The sequence below is a fragment of the Onychomys torridus genome, chromosome X (genome assembly GCF_903995425.1).
Source record: "Onychomys torridus chromosome X, mOncTor1.1, whole genome shotgun sequence".
NCBI lineage: Eukaryota > Metazoa > Chordata > Mammalia > Rodentia > Cricetidae > Onychomys > Onychomys torridus.
In genome coordinates this window covers 28,849,733-28,867,051 of record NC_050466.1, presented here as the reverse complement: position 1 = coordinate 28,867,051, position 17,319 = coordinate 28,849,733, and the positions used below count along the sequence as shown (strand labels likewise).

Sequence of the window (17,319 nt, the reverse complement as noted above, 5' to 3'; positions counted from 1 at the left end):
CCACTGTAAACTATCCTCAAAAGTCGTTTTGTTTTGTTTTGTTTCAAGACAGGGTTTCTCTGTGTAGCTTTGTGCCTTTCCTGGAACTCACTCTGTAGACCAGTCTGGCCTCGAACTCACAGAGATCCATCTGCCTCTGCCCCTTGAGTGCTGGGATTAAAAGGTGTGCGCCACCACCACCCAGCATCAAAAGTCTTATCTAACTCATGATAAGGACAAAGAAGAGCACATGTTCACAAGCTCAAAGCAGCAAGTGTGTCCGGAAAAAAAATAGAACTTTGCCATTTAGGAGGCCTATGTAGATAGAAGGAGATAGACTGACTGAGATCCTAGGAAATGTGTCTAGTAAGTAGGCTACACAGAGTGTGTAATCAGCCATAATGGCCACACTAGAATAGGGAAAAACAAAATGAGAATGGAGTAATGGGAGAGAAATAACTTTAAAATGGTGAAAATAGCAGCTAAGCTAACAATGAATAGGGACTAGAAGGAATACCATGATGTAGAGATCTGAAGGGGGAAAAAAAGAAAGAAACAACTCCAAAAGGAAAGAAAATGTGCTGGAAGATAAGAGCAGGTATAGAAGGCATAAAAGAGAAGCCCATGACATACAGCAATCAAACGGGAAAAGTGAAATAGGGGAACCTGAAATATTTCACCATCATGGGCCAAACTGAAATACTGTGGGGAAGCACTGTAGCTTTTTAGAAAAGGTTTAGAGAGAATATGTTGTCAAAACAGGGGATAAAAGGTGTATATAACAAGTTATAGCCCAATCCATGGTTGGGGCACCATGGGCAGCTCTAAAATGTAAAGATTTTACAAAAAGGCATAATTTTGCTTTGAAACGATGATGCCAGAACAAGATTTCACAACAATTAAAAGTAAATGCATGGTCATCACTGCATTTGAGGAAGAAAAGAACATTAAGGGAGGTGACAGAGCAAGAATATGACAAATATTTTACATTAGGGTAGATGATGGGTTTGTGTTTGTTTATTGAGTTAGAGTAGGTTTTGTTTTGTTTTGAGATGGAGGTTCATGATACTCAAGTTGGCCTCAAATTCACTATGTAGCTGACTCTGGCCTTGAATATTCATCTTGAAGCCTGGCCTTAAATCTGTCCTTTAGACTACAGGTGTGGCCAGTAGACAATTTAAGGAGGAGGGTTGGGTCAGTGGTGACTAATGAAGAAAACTTTGGGTCCTACTGTTCCAATAGAAACGCAGAGTTTTGGGTAGGGTAACACTCCCATAAGGAAGAAAAAGCCTTCAAAGAAGCAAGAGAAAGGCTAACCCTACTACCCCACTTGGGAAAAAGCAGCATCATTGCCCTACCTCCTTCCGTATGTATTGAACAGGATATTAACACTTATGCTTTCCCATTAATTACATACCCCAAACTTTAACACCAATGAGAATGTTTTCCCCATTTAAGCTGTCTTGTTTCAGTGGTTTTCCATAGAAGGGCATTCTAATATTCTATTCCCTGTCCCTCATATCTATATCCCCTCACCTTTTCTAGCTATTTATCAGCTATCAGTACCTGAAACTCAAGTGGTATAGACATGTCCTAACTGCTTTACTTTGCTTCCCTTCACATAAAGCAGGTCCTTCTACCACCATATATGATTGCAGACAGACAAAGATCAACTCAGTAATTTAAACAAGGAATAGGAACTTTTTGTGCGGTTGGTTTTGACTCAATCTATCCTAATAACCCTTTCTAGCTCCCTTGTTTTGTCATATCTGAATATTTCCACTGGTGTCTACCATCAGAGTCCAGACTTACAAGGCATACCGCATGCTCTTCCAAGATATCTTAATTCTTGTATTTAACAAGAAGGCTAAGGAATTGCCTGCATATGATTTTAGCATGGATAGCTTCACAGACTCCTTGGGTGCCACCATGTTTAAAAACTGTGCCTATACACATTTATGAGACTGGATACAAAGGAATGTTAACTGTCTACTATACAGATGGCGCTTACTCATTCTGATGAATTTAGTTACTGTCAATGTAGTCACCTTGGGAGGCTAGATAGTCATCTCAGCAACTAGATGACCAAGACTTACAATTTTCTACAGAGCTCCTGAGAGCACTAACATGGAATTTTAAGAGCATTATATACACCCATGTTTTTAGGGGTGACTTGATATTTAGGAACATCCATAATCCATTCAAGACAATAGGTGTAGAACTTAGGAAAGTTAGGCAGGAGTATCCCTAGTTTCAGGCTAGCCTGGGCTACATAGCTAGTTCAGACAATCTTTGACACATACTGAGACCCTGTCTCAAAAAATGAAAAAACAAAACAAAACAATGCAGTCAGATAGCAGCAGTATTAAACAGAGTATTCTAATCACTGTTCTGTCACCTGGAACAGTGATGCATTACTGGACCCACAGCCTAAACTGTGGTAGAAACCTTACAGAACACTTCCCTCCTCCAATTCTCCCTATCTCAAGACCATCCCACAATGTCCATTTATCACTACACTTCCCAAATAACATATAGTAGTCTCTACCAAGAACTGAGCATAACACAGAAGCACTTACAAGAACCAGAGGTAATATATTTTGAGGATGATGTGAGCCAAAACAAAAGTTTTCATGGTTTACTTACATTTTCATAACATGAGATTATTTTAGCTTATCTACCTTCTGCCTTGATTTTTCCCTATTATTCACAGCACTCATTTTTATTTCCTGCTGTAAAGAAACTGAATTACTCTATCTAAGGAAAATATATCACTGTATTAATAGCCTTATACTAAACTTGGGCTCTCGCTGTAAGATTTTGTACAACTGGGGCTAGAAGATGGCTTAACAGTTAAGACTACTTTCTGTTCACCAGGCCATGGGGGTGCATGCCTTTAATCCCAGCACTCAGGAGGTAGAGGCAGGTGGATCTCTGTGAGTTTGAGGCCAGCCTGGTCTACAGCACAAGATCCAGGACAGGCACCAAAACTACACAGAGAAACCCTGTCTCAAAAAAACAATAACGAGAGAGAGAGAGAGAGAGAGAGAGAGAGAGAGAGAGAGAGAGAGAGAGAGAAAACTTTCTACTGGAGTTCCTTTCTGAGTACCCATGTCAAATGGTTCACAACTGCCTGGTAACTGCATGTCAAAGGAGTTCAATGCCCTCTTCTGTCCTCTGTAGGCACTGCACTCATGTACACACACACACACACACACACACACACACACACACACAGAGAGAGAGAGAGAGAGAGAGAGAGAGAGAGAGAGGGAGAGAGAATTACCTTTAAAAAGATTTTGCACAACTTTTATATGTCACAGATAGCTAGAAAACTTAAGTCAGCATTGTGAAATTAGTTATTTCTTTTAAAACTCAAAGCCACTTCAACAAGACAGCCATGTAAATAGTGATTTTGTGAGACTTGTCATTTCTGTTAATCTAAAAATAAGAATTGATTTTTCTCTATCTTGATCTTTAGCAGCACCTTGAGAACTTCTAGTGCATCTTTCACATATCCAACATGAAGATTTGAACCACTTTTGTCACGTTGTTTCTATGTCCTTCCTGTTATAGACTATGACAGGTACCTCTATTTTAGCATACTGTATTTATGGTACAGACTTTTTCATGGAAAGGGAAGTTCTCATCATCCAAGTTTTGCTTTGTTAAAACAATCCTAGACCATGCACAGACATACATACATATTTGGAGAGACCATTATCAGATAATTTTTTTCTGTTCTCTTACAGGAGAGGAGACTCTGCTATGACTACATATAGATCATGTATATAATTCATTTGAAGCTATGTTTTATTTTCCCTTTTATTACACAGTTTTTGCTCAAAGAATTTCAAATTCCATAATGACTCTCTCTATTACCCATCCACAGGTATACTAGTGCCATCCCAAGAAGGTCTAGCATGATATAAGGCACACAAAACGGGCTCAATAAATAGCTTGCTAAACTACTGGAGAAAACTAAACCTTTTCTGTATCATACAGAGACCAGGAACCCCAGATAGAAGATATTAGTTAAGTCTAGCACAATGGTATGCACCTGCAATCTCTGGTAACTCGGGAGACTGAGTCAGGAAGATCACTTGAACTCCTAAGACTAGCCTGGACAATACAATGAAACTTTGTTTCAAAAATAAAAGGAAACAAAACAGGACCAGTAAGATGGCTCAATGGGTTAAAGCTCTTGCCACCAAGCCTGATAACCTGAATTTGATCCCTGGACCCACATGGTGGAAGGAGAGAGCCAACTACTGCAAGCTGTCATGCATATGCACACACATGCATGTATGTACACACACACACACACACACACACACACACACACACACACACACACTAAACAAAACAAAACAAAACAGCACTGGATGAAAGTATTCCTTTTACTCCCTTGCTCTCACATCAACCTTCTTTCTGCTTTATCTCTGTAATAAAGATAATCACAAAACTAAAATAAAATTATGCCAAGCAAAATAATAAAGTCAACTTCCAACTATCTCAGTGTGATACATCCACAGCTAGTTTTTAAACTCAGGTAACTTATGAAATACCGGTAGATGTGTGTTCAGGGAACAACTATAATATTTGCCTAAACAGAATAAAAATAGGCAGGTAAATCTCAGAGGTACGGGGGCAGGTAGAGAATAACAATGAACTTTGTAAGTCAAACAGAAATTGTTAATTTGTCAGCCAATCTGCTGTTTTCAATTGGCCTGTCATCAGTCTCTCCCTATATTGGCATAGCTAACAGAGACCCAGTTGTTGACACCAAAGTCCACTCCAGCTGCACACAGGAGATCTACTTTGAAGGCCACTGTTTTTCCTTTGCCGAAAAGTTTGTTTTAGGGAACCCAGAGCTTTCTTCAGTGTTATTCTCACCCATACAATCATTGATGAGCATCTTTATCATAGAAGCACATCAGCTCCAGGTTCTATCAGCTTTCCTAGAATTTCCAAAGATAGCTAGAAAGCCTACGAAGCCATAATTTAAAAGCCCTTTATTGAAAGCAGTATTTTGGGCTGGAGACATGGCTAAGTGGTTAAGAGTATATATTGCTCTTGTAGAGGACCCTAGTTAAGTTCCCAGCACTGACATCAGGCAGCTTCAGGGAATTTGATACCTCTGGCCTCTATGGGCACCTGAACTCACATACATATAACCAAACACAACACACACAATTAAAAATAAAATAAAGGGGACTAGAGAGATGATTCAGTTGCTAAGAGCACTGGCTGCTCTTCTAAAGGAGCCAGGTTCAATACTCAGTACCCACATGGTAGCTCACAATAGTCTTTAACTCTAATTCCAAGATACCAGGCATGCAAACAGCACACAGACATGTATGTAGGCAAAACACACATATATACAAAATAAAATTTCAAAATAAATAAAAGGTTAGAGATGGTCCAGCTGTTAAGAGCATTTTTTGCTCTTGCAGAGGACCTGGGCCCAGTTTCTAGCACCCACATGGTATCTCACAACCATCTGTACCTCCAATTCCAAGGATTCTGATGCTCTCTTCTGATACTATGGGCACCTGGCATGCACATGGTGCACACACATACATTCAGGCAATCACTCATACACATAAAACAAAAATAAATAAATCTCTAAAACATAAATATTTTAAAGTGGTTATTTGAAATATGTAAATCTAAAAATAAATAAAGAAAAAGTGGGATCATGTGCACATACATTCACCACACATGCATATGTGTTTAAGAGCCAGAGGTCAATGTCAAGTGTCATATTCAATTGCTCTCTACCTTATTTTTTGAGACAGTCTTTCACTGAAGCTAGATGTCAATAGTAGACCCAGAGATCTGTTTCTGCCTCTCCAGCCCTAGGATTACAGGCGCATCACAATTCCCAGATTTTACATGGGCACTAAACATTGAACTCAGGTTCTCATATTTGAGCAGCAAGCACTTTACCAAATGGACCATCTCCCAAGGCCTTTTTTTTAAAACCAAGTTTACCTGTAACCCCAAAGATCCCTTAAAGTTTCAACTGCATATAGTCTTCAGTTCCTCTCCTGAAATAGCAAGTAGTGTCATGGCACAGCTGTTAAAGCAACTACCACATCCATCTCAGAGGTAGATGCAGCAATGAGGTAAGGTATTACTTCCTACCATATAGTAAATGCTGAATGTATACTAAACTAATTAAAGAGGATTGTAGAGAAAAAAGACAAAGGGCTAAGATAGGAGGGGGGAAGCAGAATGAATTTTTGTTTTCATTCTGCCACTGTATATAGTAAGTATTGTCATAAGACACAGTAAGAAATTTTAGTTTTAAAAATAGATCCCATGTGTTAAGTATATTAGCAGTTACTACATACATTTTATCTTATATAATTCTAACCATTCTATAATATTAGTATCATCTCCATTGTCTAGATGAGAACACTGGGGCTCAAGAAAGTTAGGGAGTTGCTTCCTGCCATACTGCGAAGAAGTTGAAGAACAAGTACTTTAACACAGGTCTGTCTCTGAAGCAGTAGATTAATTAGGATGCAAGCTCACCTGGGCATGGTAGAACCAAGTTCAACTGAGCAAAGACTCTTCATGAGAAAATATATTCAATCGTCTCATAGATCCAAGTATTCAGTGCATCTTCTCCCTGGGATTATATTTGTGTATTATACATTTCACAGAACTTAGAAAAACAAAAGTCTTGTTATTCTCATACCCCTTCATTGAGAAAATTCTACTGTACCCTTAAATGGAACCAACACCAAGATTTCTAGACACACCTTAGTAATGAAGTAAGCAAATTTTTTTCTTAGCAGACAGTCAGTAAAGAAGCCTCAAACACAAAGTTACTCCTCCATAGAATTCAGTCCTTCCCAAATCTCTAGCCACCCTAAACTCTTCGACTGCAAATGTACATTTAACTCTATTGGGGAAATTTAAAAATTACCGCACTTTATAAATAATAAGCCACATCTTCAAATTCATCACATTTCATTTACCAGGGAAAATACAACCTTGACATTCAGCCTGCAATTTATTTATTTTTTTAAAAAGAGGCTGGGCATAGTAGCACACACCTTTAATCCTAACACTTGGGAGGTAGGGGCAAAAGCAGGCAGATCTTTGTGAGTTCAAGGAAACTCTGGTCTTCATAGACCCTGTCTAACAAAAAAAACAAAAACAAAAAACCCCTAAACCAAAAAAAGATACAGGATATTCTTCCCTTGGAGTCCTCCCCCCAACACACACACACACACACACACACACACACACACACACACACACTCAGGAATTTTTTCTTCACTGTTCCTTAACAAATCTATACATACTCTGCTAAAAATGATCCATTTTTATGTGTTTTATGAGGAAGGAGTTGCGATTGCTTTACAAAAAAAAAGGAAAACTACAAGAATTTATTTGGGATTGTGGGGGAAGAAACAGAGTTAAGTTTTCCTCTTGACCAGAACACAACTTTAGTTCACTAAAGAACATTTTCAACATAAAAGACCATTTTAAAGTTATGAATAGCAGGAAAGGATATGATTTAGAAAGAAGATGGTTTCCTACATTTTACAGACTGGCATGAATAATGCCTGGCTCATATAAATGATTATATAAAATACTGCCCTAGAATCCTAGTGACAGAAAAAGTAGATTACTTATTTCTTCTCTCTTTAACTGTCCTGACACTGAACATTCAAGCAGACACAGTCTCAAACTGCTTTCCAGTGCTAACGTTAAGAAATTTCCTTTCACCGGGCGGTGGTAGTGCACACCTTTAATCCCAACACTCGGGAGGCAGAGCCAGGTGGATCTCTGTGAGTTTGAGGCCAGCCTGGGCTACCAAAGTGAGTTCCAGGAAAGGCACAAAGCTACATAGAGAAACCCTGTCTCGAAAAACAAAAACAAAAAAACAAAAAAAAAAAAAAAAAAAGGGAAATTTCCTTTCTTCCTTTAAAAAACAAAAAAACCTCGGGTCTAAGCACCCCCCTTTCCTTCACATCCTCATCAGTGTTTTCTCCCCCTTCAGTTTAATTCGTCAACAATTTTCACGTTCCCTACTCTCTCAGTTCCCCTCTAGTGTTCATTTTCCCACCCAAACTCAACATGGAATTCCTGCCATGGATTGTCAGAGGCTAGCTGGCCCTGGGAAAGAGCTCTATGTATCTAACAGCCAACCCAATGAATCCCAGACAGCTCCACCTAGAGTTCACAAACCAGTGTAAATGTAGTCCAGTCCAACCCTGTTTAGTCTCTTCTTGGTGCCCTTAACCCCACCCTCCAGTTCTGGCCCAAGGCTCTCTCAGATCCTTGTTCTTTATCCTTTATCTCAGATCCTTGTTTCACTCTGGAATTTTTATCACTCATCTCCTTATAACCAGGATTCCTCCCACTTACTGACCGGAAAAACAGGTGTATTCCCAGTTTCTCCTATTCTCCATTCTATTTGAGACCAAGACTCCCTTTCCCCATTCAGAATCCTTATACTCATCAGGATTTCCTAAGAAATGTTTCACTTAATTCCAGCCCTCGGTTTCCTGGGCCCTCCCACAGTAGTGGCTATCGAAAGAGGATTTTTACACTTCTCAACACCAGCTCCATATAGCATCTGAATGCTTCTCTCCTATCGCTCTTTATGACTCTCTTTTTTCTCACTGTGCATTTTTGTTTTCTGTTTCAACACTGAGGCTTGAACTCAGGCCACCACACATGCTAGGCAAGCATTCTACATGCCCAGCCCATATTGTGAATTTTACATTTTTAACATGTATACTACCTTTACTTCTTTATGGGTAAATATATTTCTATTTCCCTCTAAATGCCAGTTTCTCCCTAGCCCTATTTTTATCCATGATCTTCCTTCTTGCTCTAGCAATTCTAGCACTAAAGTGTAAAGAGCCCTAAGGGTTCTTCAAACTTTCTTTGGAAAACATTGCCCTGGAGATTTCAAGGTACTGCTTTCTCCTTAGTTAGACCTGACATAGGAACAGTGATGGTCACCTTCCTTCCCCCTTCACTGCCCTACCGACCTGCTTTCTGACTTCTTTTGCCTTCCGTCTGGTGGTAAAACTTTTTTCTCCTATGATTCTGTTTCTTTCAGCAAAGCTCTTCCCTAAAGCCCACAGTGCAGATTAATCATGCCTTGAGATCCTCTGCCACCTTTACCAAGCATTTACCTGCCAGTGTAGACTGCATCACGAATAAGGCACAGATACACACCCCCAGAGAAGCCTCCTTTGCTTATCAAGAACCTCTAAGGCAGTGAGAAAGAAAAGGATCTCCTCCTACTGCCCCCCTATACACACACACACACACACACACACACACACACACACACACACACACCTTCCCTGGCAAATTTTTTAAAAATATCCAGATCCCTAAGAGTGCCCTTGGTACAGCCCCCTTATCTTCTAGAACTTCCCTTTACTTTGAAAAGTACAGACTCCAACAGCAAAGCTGGCTACAACTCACTTAGCTTTCCTCTGCCCTATCCCAACAATTAACCAGCCCTTCCTTATTGCTCTGTTTCAGAGAACTAGTCTATGTAACCCAGACTTCTGCATCCCTTCCCCTTCCTCTATCAAGTAGGTATCTAGTTCTCTTCATATCAGAGTCAAAACAAAAAGAAACTTACTCTGCCTGCAAATCTGGTAAGAGAATCAGACTTATTTTCCCGCGGGACAGTGTTTCTCTGCAGCCCTGGCCACCCTGGAACTTGTTCTGTAGATCAGGCTGGCCTCGAACTCAGATATTTGCCTGCTTCTGCCTCCTGAATGCTGGAGTAAAGATGCTCACCACTACCACCCAGCAAGAGTCAAACTTTTCAAAGTAAGTTTTAGAGTGACTTTCCCTTGATTAGCCCATACCCACATGTGGTTATATCTTGCCCCCCCCGCCAAGTGCCTCTCTTTCTATTACTGCCTGTGCTTAAGTATATGTGAAAAAATCCCTTTTTACAAAGTCAGTTTCAGTAAGCCTGTGTGCCAAGACCTGTGGCTCTCATCTCCCAGATCCACCTCAAGACAGTTTCCTCTGGTGCAAAAAGTATCTGTTACCAACATCTTCATAAACTACTCAACATGGCCATGTCAGTCCTCAAGTACATCATGGAATTTCAGATTCTTTTAACCTGATTCATCAAGTCCCCTGGTGCTCCCTCAGTCTTTCTTGCGACTTTTGCTTCTGTCAAAATTTTACAGGTTCCTCAACCTTTCACTTCCTTTTGGAGCCTCTGGGTGATTCTTGGAATGGGATTATCTCGTTTAATCCCCAGTGGAATCTTGTAAGTTTCTTTCCTACAGACTGTCATCTTTGGTACCACATGGTGACATCATGTTCAATTCGAGTACCCTAAAACTCTGCCCAAACATCCTTGGCTATGCCACCTACAGTGTCTCCAGTAAGAAAGGGCCCTCAATCCCAACATTCAAGGACAGGACATACTAAACAGAGTAACACAAGATGGCCACTAAAAAAGATAACTCCCTTCCATCCTTAGAATTTTATCATGAACTAATCAACTCCCAACTCCAAATTCATGTCCAATTTCTTTCTCCACGAAATGCTTCAGCAGTATGATTCTGAGAAACAGCCTTCTAAGTTGAAAGAAGCATGGGACTAATCCTTGAAGCCTTCAAGTGTACCCCAGAAGTCTGATCAAAGCTACCTGAAACTGTACTCTACCCCTGTGTCATGGGGACGACCTCCAAATCGCCTTGAAAGTACTCTTCTGTGGCTTGCTTTACAGGCCCCCTTCCCACACTCATGCAAAGAGCCACAAAACGCTGGGCTATAAGAATGCTCACCAAGTGAAGGCTGTGCTTACTGTCTACTCTAGAAAACGTCAAGAATGAGAAAGTATCACCACGTTGACAGTTTGATCTGGCAACCTTGAGAATTTCAAAACAATGCAACAAAAACAGTGCTTCTGGGGGAACAGAAGGGCACCCCCACTGGCCTGTGGTGTTGGGCCTCTTGGGTTTGCAGCATGCTTCCCTCCCGCCTTTCCCCTCGACCACATCTTTCGATACAACAATCTCCTGCACCTCCATAACACGAAAACCCCAGCCTTGGTGCGGCCGGCTCCTCCCAGCCTTGCCCGGACGTCCCTCCGGCCCAGCCTTCCTCACTACGGGACCCTGGCGAGGAGGGCCCCCTCCACCGTCCAGTTCACCTCTCTATCCCTTTCCTGGCCTCTGGGCGCCCCCATAGGGCTCTGTCCCAAAACCGAACCTCCGGGAGCCAAGCCCACGAGGCCCGTCGCGGGACCCACCCCCCCTTCCTTCTCCCAGCACCTCGTCCTCCACGCACCGGGCCCCCGGGGCTCCTCGTCGTCGTCGTCCTGGATCGTACCGCCCCCGTCGGGGACTCCACCCCCAGCCTGCCCCCGCCCGCGGGAAGGCCCCCTCCCCACCGCGCGCCGCCTGCGCCCTCTGCCCCGGCACGGGACTCTCTTTGGCCTCGGTTCCCCGCCCAGAAGCGGCGGCGGCGGCGGCGGCAACGGCGGTGGCGGCCCCAGCAGGAGCAGCAGCGGCGGCGGCAGCGGCGGCAGCAGCGCCGCCCCGGCCCCGCCCCGCCGCCCGCCGGAGCCCCACGCCCCGCCCGCCCGCCCCGCCGCCGGACTACTCCCCCCCAAGACCACCACTAAGCCCCCACAATCCTTGGCCACGATCAGCTCGAATCCAGCTCCACTGGGCCTGCTGTCCGTTCCTCACGCCCCTTAGGAACCAGGGTGGGGGAACCCTGGGGTTCGCAGCCATCCCTCTCCCTCCTTCTCCAAGGGCCAGGGGATTGCCCCTGATCCCGAAATCTGGCCCCGTAACCGGAGCCTCCCTCCTTTCCAGCCCTCTGCTTTCCTCTCACCCCTTGCCTCCAGGCCTGGCGCGAAGCTGGTTGAGGGCTTGCAAGCCGGGTCTCCCACCAGGCTTGCCGGGGCCAGTATGAATTGCCCCCATCTCATCCTCCTTCAATTTGAACACCCTCGCCGCCTTGCCTGGCCCGGTAGCCCCCGCCCCTAGAGCGAGGGCAGCGGAGCCTGGGCGCTCCGAAGTCATCCCCCGCCTTTTTTCCAGGGACTCGGATAATTGCCCCTGCCCCCATCACAGCACTCCCACTCCCGAACCCAGGCCCCGCCGCCACCTAGGGGTACCCCTTACCCTACGGTTCCTGCACCCCAGAACAGGGGAGAAAGCAACCCTGAGAAAGCACCCGTCGCACCTCCACCTCTAAGGTTGGAGGGCATTTTCTCCCGGTCTCTTCAAGACTTCATCACGGACACCCCCCCCCCAAATAACAAGCCCTTTCTCGCCCTGCCCTGTTGGCCAGGTTCCCTTCGGATCGTCGGATCCTTGGATCAGGGTTTTGAGCCAGGTAGTTCCAAGACCATAGCCTCCACCTCCCTTTCTGTGGAGTGGGGTAATTCCTATGGTTCCCCCCTCCAGTATCTACCGACCCCCGTTTCCATGGAGACCCCCGCCCAGCCGAGAGGAAGACTCTCTTGGATCGTGCTGAACAAGTCTCACCTGGCTAAAAGAGAAGGAGGTTGAGAAGAGGATAGGGCAGGGCAGGGATGGGGTACGAAGGTGGCAAGTGGAGGGGAGCTGTCCCGAAGGGAGGGGCGAGGACAGAGAGAGCTCTAGGGAGCTCTACGTCCGGGGACACGGAGAGGACGGCGCCCCCGGGGGGCAAGCTGAGAGGCTGAGGGGAGAAGAACGGACAGGGTTGGGGAAAGGCTTAGGATAGAAAGAAGCGGGTGGGGGAATACGAAAAAGCCGGGGAGTCAAAAGGGGTGGAGGGGTTGGGGGAGAGAGAAAAAAGACGCACCTGTTCCCGGGTCGGCTCCGCAGGGAGGCTCAGGCCGCCACCCGAGCTCCCTCTCACCCTCTTTGAACCACCACCCGCCTAACACTGCTGGGATCCGATGCCCCCCTCCGCCCCTTATCGCCACCGACCTCCTTCTCCTCTCACGGCGGCGGCGGTCGGACTCTAGGAACTGAGAGGAAGAAGGGAGGGCTCAGCAAAGCCGAGGAGAGACAGAGCCACACACTGGCAGCGCCGCGGCGAGCGAAAGAGTGAGGGGGAGAGCGGTGTGTGTGTGTCTGTGTGTGTGAGCGAAGCCTGGTGGAGTGGGTGCCGGTCGCAGAGCTCGACGGGAAGTGGAGTCCGGCCTTGTTCGCGGGCGGCGCCAGCCAGCGTTGCAAGATACTACAACTCCCAGAATGCTGCCTAGACGGGGGGGGGGGTGGGGAGGAGGAGGCGAAGGGAGGGAGCAAGCATGAGAGGGAGGGACTAAAGCTGGGAGCAAGCGGCGGCGAAGGGGGCAGAGCCAAGCAGCCCCGGTGACACTGGGAGGGGAGGGGAGAGGAGGAGGAGGAGGAGGGGATCGCTGAGAGAACCGAGCGGATTCCGGAGAAGGAGGCAGTGGTAGCTTGTAACAAGCTGGGCAAAAAGATAGACTCCCAAGAAAGGTGGAGGCACTCAATCCCCGGGGCTCCAAGAGCTCCACGCCCCCCACCCCGACGCCCCTCAAGAGGGAGGTTGAGGAAGGGAGATGATCAGGGCGCTAAGGCCAGAGGGTTGGTTGTCTGCCTTCCTTCCAATGTTCTCCACCTTATACCCCGACCTCACTTTCTCAGGCCACTACTGACAGAACCAGTGTGCAAATCACTCTTTGAACCATCCCCAGACCTCCCCTGCCCCGGTACCACAGAGCACACGTATTCAGTCCCCTTTTCCCAGGAGCCTGAGGGAGGCTCCCCTTGCAAGCAGGGTGTGACTCTTCCATTCTTCCCGCACCCCCCCCCCTTGTCGCCACCCTCCATCTCGTTCCCTGGAACCCTCCCTGAAGCTGGGGCTCGCCTTTCTCTCCCCATCAGTGAAGAATCCCTCTGGGGACGACCACTCACCCCTACTCTTACACTGGGCCCCAACCCACCAGCATCCCCTTAGCGTTGTCTCCCTCACCGAAGTAATAGTGGGGGCGGCCGGAGTTGAACTGGTGTCTACTTTTCCTCCGACACTAGCTGTCCTTCGCCACGCCGACCCTGTAGAAAGGCAGAGAAGCACATTAATGTTCCAGTATCCCACCCTCCACATTGGAGTCCCTACAGAAATGGTTCGTAGTAAAGAGGTTGGTAGTGGAAGTGAGCTTAGAGTAAATCCCAGTCTTCAAACCCCATTCTAGTCCTGAAAATCCAGGGATCCGTCCTTTTCCTTAAACACCATCAAAGAGCTTGGAAGGGAGGGTTAAATTATCTAAACCCCAATGTCCCCACGACGCCAAGCGATGTTACCTCACACGAATATGATACAAACTAGGCTACCCCCAAGGAAGGGAAAGTGCAACCCCCGACGCCTTGCACCCCTCAAACGCATAGCCCTAGGAGATTCAGATGGCCAAGGATGAGGGGGAGACGGAAGGGGTGCTGAAAGAGTGAAAGGATTGTGGTGGGGAGGGTCCATGGCCCCCAAAGAGCAGAATCCAGATGCTAAGAGGTGGGTGGGGGGGTGCGGCAAATTGCAGACGGCGTCTTTCCTCAGTTTTCCGGGAATCGCCAGGGAACACCGTCTAACACTGGGAGTTGCTTACCAACCAGTCAGTCCCCTAACCCCATTTGTGCGCATAAGGCGGCCGGAGCCCAGCCGGGAAGCCCGGGCACAAACTCCGCGGAAGCTGGCCTTCGCCGCCGCCGCCGCGCTGCCTCGGGCCTCCCTCCCTCCGCTCTCGGCCCCGCAGATCTACCTTCGCCCCCGGCCGAGGCCAGACCCCGCTCGCAACTCCACGCCCCTACTCCACCCCCTGCCCTCCCTCCCCTCGCCCTCTCCTCGCCGGTCGGGCCCAGCCCCTAGCGCCGCCCCGCCCTAGCGCTCGGTCCAGAGCCCAGCAAGTGCCCCGAACTCGCCCCCCGCCCCCACGCCCAGGCCAGTCAGGCCAGGCCTGGTTTCCCCCCTCCCGCCGCGCCCCGCCCCCCGAATCCACGTCCTACTTCGCCACCCAACTCGGCCCGGTCCGGGTTCGGCCCGCGCCCACGCCACCGGAGTCCGTGGTTCGGTCCGGTGTACGGTCACCCACCCCGCCCTTGCCTGGGTGCCGGCCTGCCTGCCCTCGCTAGCCCGCCCAAGCGCGCGGTCCCGGTCTTGGTCCGGGTCGGGGTGCCGGCCTCGGTCCTGGCGGCGTTGCAGCGTCTCCACGAGGGCTCGGTTCACGCAAGATCCGAACCCGCTCAGGGTGGGGGCTGCGGAAAGCAAGTTTCTTTATCCTCCTCCCCCCCAGCCCCGCCGCAGGGCCACGCCGTTCCCGCCCCCGTCACAGCGCCCCCTTCACCTGGGCAGAGCCCCCTGGCTGCTGTCGCAACTTTGCTCTTCTCCACACCGCCCGGGAAGCGGGCGAAGCGGGAGTAAGAGGGAGGTGGCGGCGAGGGGGGGGGTGCTGGGATCAGGCCGCTGGGCTCCGGGAGGACACGTGGGGGAGGAGGGGAAGGAGGAGGAAGAAGGGGGCGGGCCTGCAGTTCTCGGGGCTCCCCCCTACCAGCCCCGGGGAAGCCGGAACCTCGCCGGGCAGCCGCAGACCCCGCACTGGCCACGGAGGAAGAACTGAGCCACCTTCCCCGGCCAGCCCTCCGCTCCAGGAAGGGAGGGGGGGTGCCGCAACGCCATTCGGGGTCGGAGAGCGATCGTTTTCGCTCTGGTTTTATATGTAACATGCTCTCCCCGTTTTTGACTCAGTCTCTGTAGGAGGGCGGGGGTCTTGCCTGAGGGGAACGCCCCCGCCAGACACCCCGCCCTTCCTCCGGTCCCCCACCCTTGGCGACCTCGGTGCGTGGTTCTGGCGCTCCAGAACTCAGGCCGCGCTCAGGCGAAGCCCCAGCCCGGGCGCCGAAGTGGGACAGGTGCTAGGGAAAGAAAAATGCCTAGTCTTGTCGCCTCGCCTCGCGACTCCCGCTCGGCCCACTCTTGGTGGCAACCTCCCAGGCTGCAAAAATCGTGGGTCCCCCTCAGTGGACATCCCTTGCTTGGGTGTGGAAGCGTCTGGGTTGTCGGGGAGACCTGAGTGGAGAAGAAGGGGGACGGAAGGTCTATAAAGAGGGAAGCTTGCGAGACTTGCAGAGGAAAACCTGACTAGAAGAGTACCAAGGACTTGGTTTTGGCTTGCTTTTCCTCTGGGCTCTCAAGACACCAATCTGAGCCCCCTGACCCTTCCCCTTTACCCTAAAGACTGCCCGCCTGGCCAAGGGGATAAATCCTTCCTGTGTTTATATCGCAGGCCATCCCTGGGACTTGAAGGGCTTAGAAGCCTGTGGTCCATGTTCAAACTCTGATGACTTTACATTAACTCCAGGGAGACAGGCTTTGCGAAGGAGATGAAGCTGCTGGCTGACTTGCTTTCAGCCTTAGCAGCTCCAACCCTGATTTGGTGGTGAGGACTTCGAAGGTATTGTCTCAACCCAGAGGGTATGGGGGGGGGATGTCCAGCAGGTCCTAGAGGATTCTAAACAGAATGTGAAATAAATAACAAGAATCTGAAAAAATAATCTTTATGTCCAGATATACTGATATTATTTACTATATACTTATCTATGATAAGGAAGCCGGAGAGTCATTTGAACTAGAAGGAAGCCCTGCAAAATTAATATTTTTCTCTTCTCCCTACCCTCCACCCCAATAGGCCGAGAGGTTCCAACCCTAAGCTGGAGGGTGTCTTTTCTTTCCTTTGTAAAGACTTCACAGATGGCAGTTGAGACTTGCCTGCCATGCTTCCCTCACCTGGTCTAAAAGATGTGAATGAGTGTAAGAGCAGCTGAGGCTATGGTGGCTTGTGATTGTCTGAGACCTGGTGTTTTGTTACCCTATCGCCTGTCCTCACCAACCTCAACACTAGTTGCCAGCAAAGTAGTAGGGCCATCATATTTTGCTTTGGGAATCTCTTCACTAGTTATTCTATTTGGCCACACCTGTCCTCCAATACGCATACACACACCTACTTAAAAAGTGTTCTGCACCAAGCCAAAATGAAGATTCAGAAATATATTTAAGTTAATCAACATATGAACTTAATAAGCATTACTTAACTGGGAAATCACCTCCATGTGGCTTGATATTGCAGACCCTGCTTTAAGTTGACTATTTTCACTGATTTTAATTATTCTGGTAATTACTAAATTGCCACTAATCTCAAGGCCCTAGGACCTTAGTGTTACTCTGCTCCTCATTTTGAGGATGAAATGGATTATGGACACATCAATTTGCACTAGTCTGCTTACCATTTGGCTGCATCATTTATCTGGCAAAATGAAGGTTGGGGGAAGATGGTTGTTTCCTGGGTGAAACTGTAGCTTTTTTGAGCCC

At 47.7% G+C, this 17,319-nt stretch overlaps 1 protein-coding gene across 1 annotated transcript in view; it reads right to left on the bottom strand.

The window, feature by feature from the left end:
- Bcorl1 (BCL6 corepressor like 1) overlaps window positions 1-15,376 on the bottom strand; it is a 72,176-nt gene extending 56,800 nt beyond the window's left edge. The window contains exons 1-3 of the mRNA XM_036174673.1: window positions 15,299-15,376; window positions 13,939-14,018; window positions 6,523-6,619 (exon numbers count right to left, since the gene is read on the bottom strand). The gene's annotated coding sequence lies outside the window, so the exon portion shown is untranslated. The remainder of the gene's footprint in view (window positions 1-6,522; window positions 6,620-13,938; window positions 14,019-15,298) is intronic.
- Between the last annotated feature and the right edge of the window lie 1,943 nt (window positions 15,377-17,319).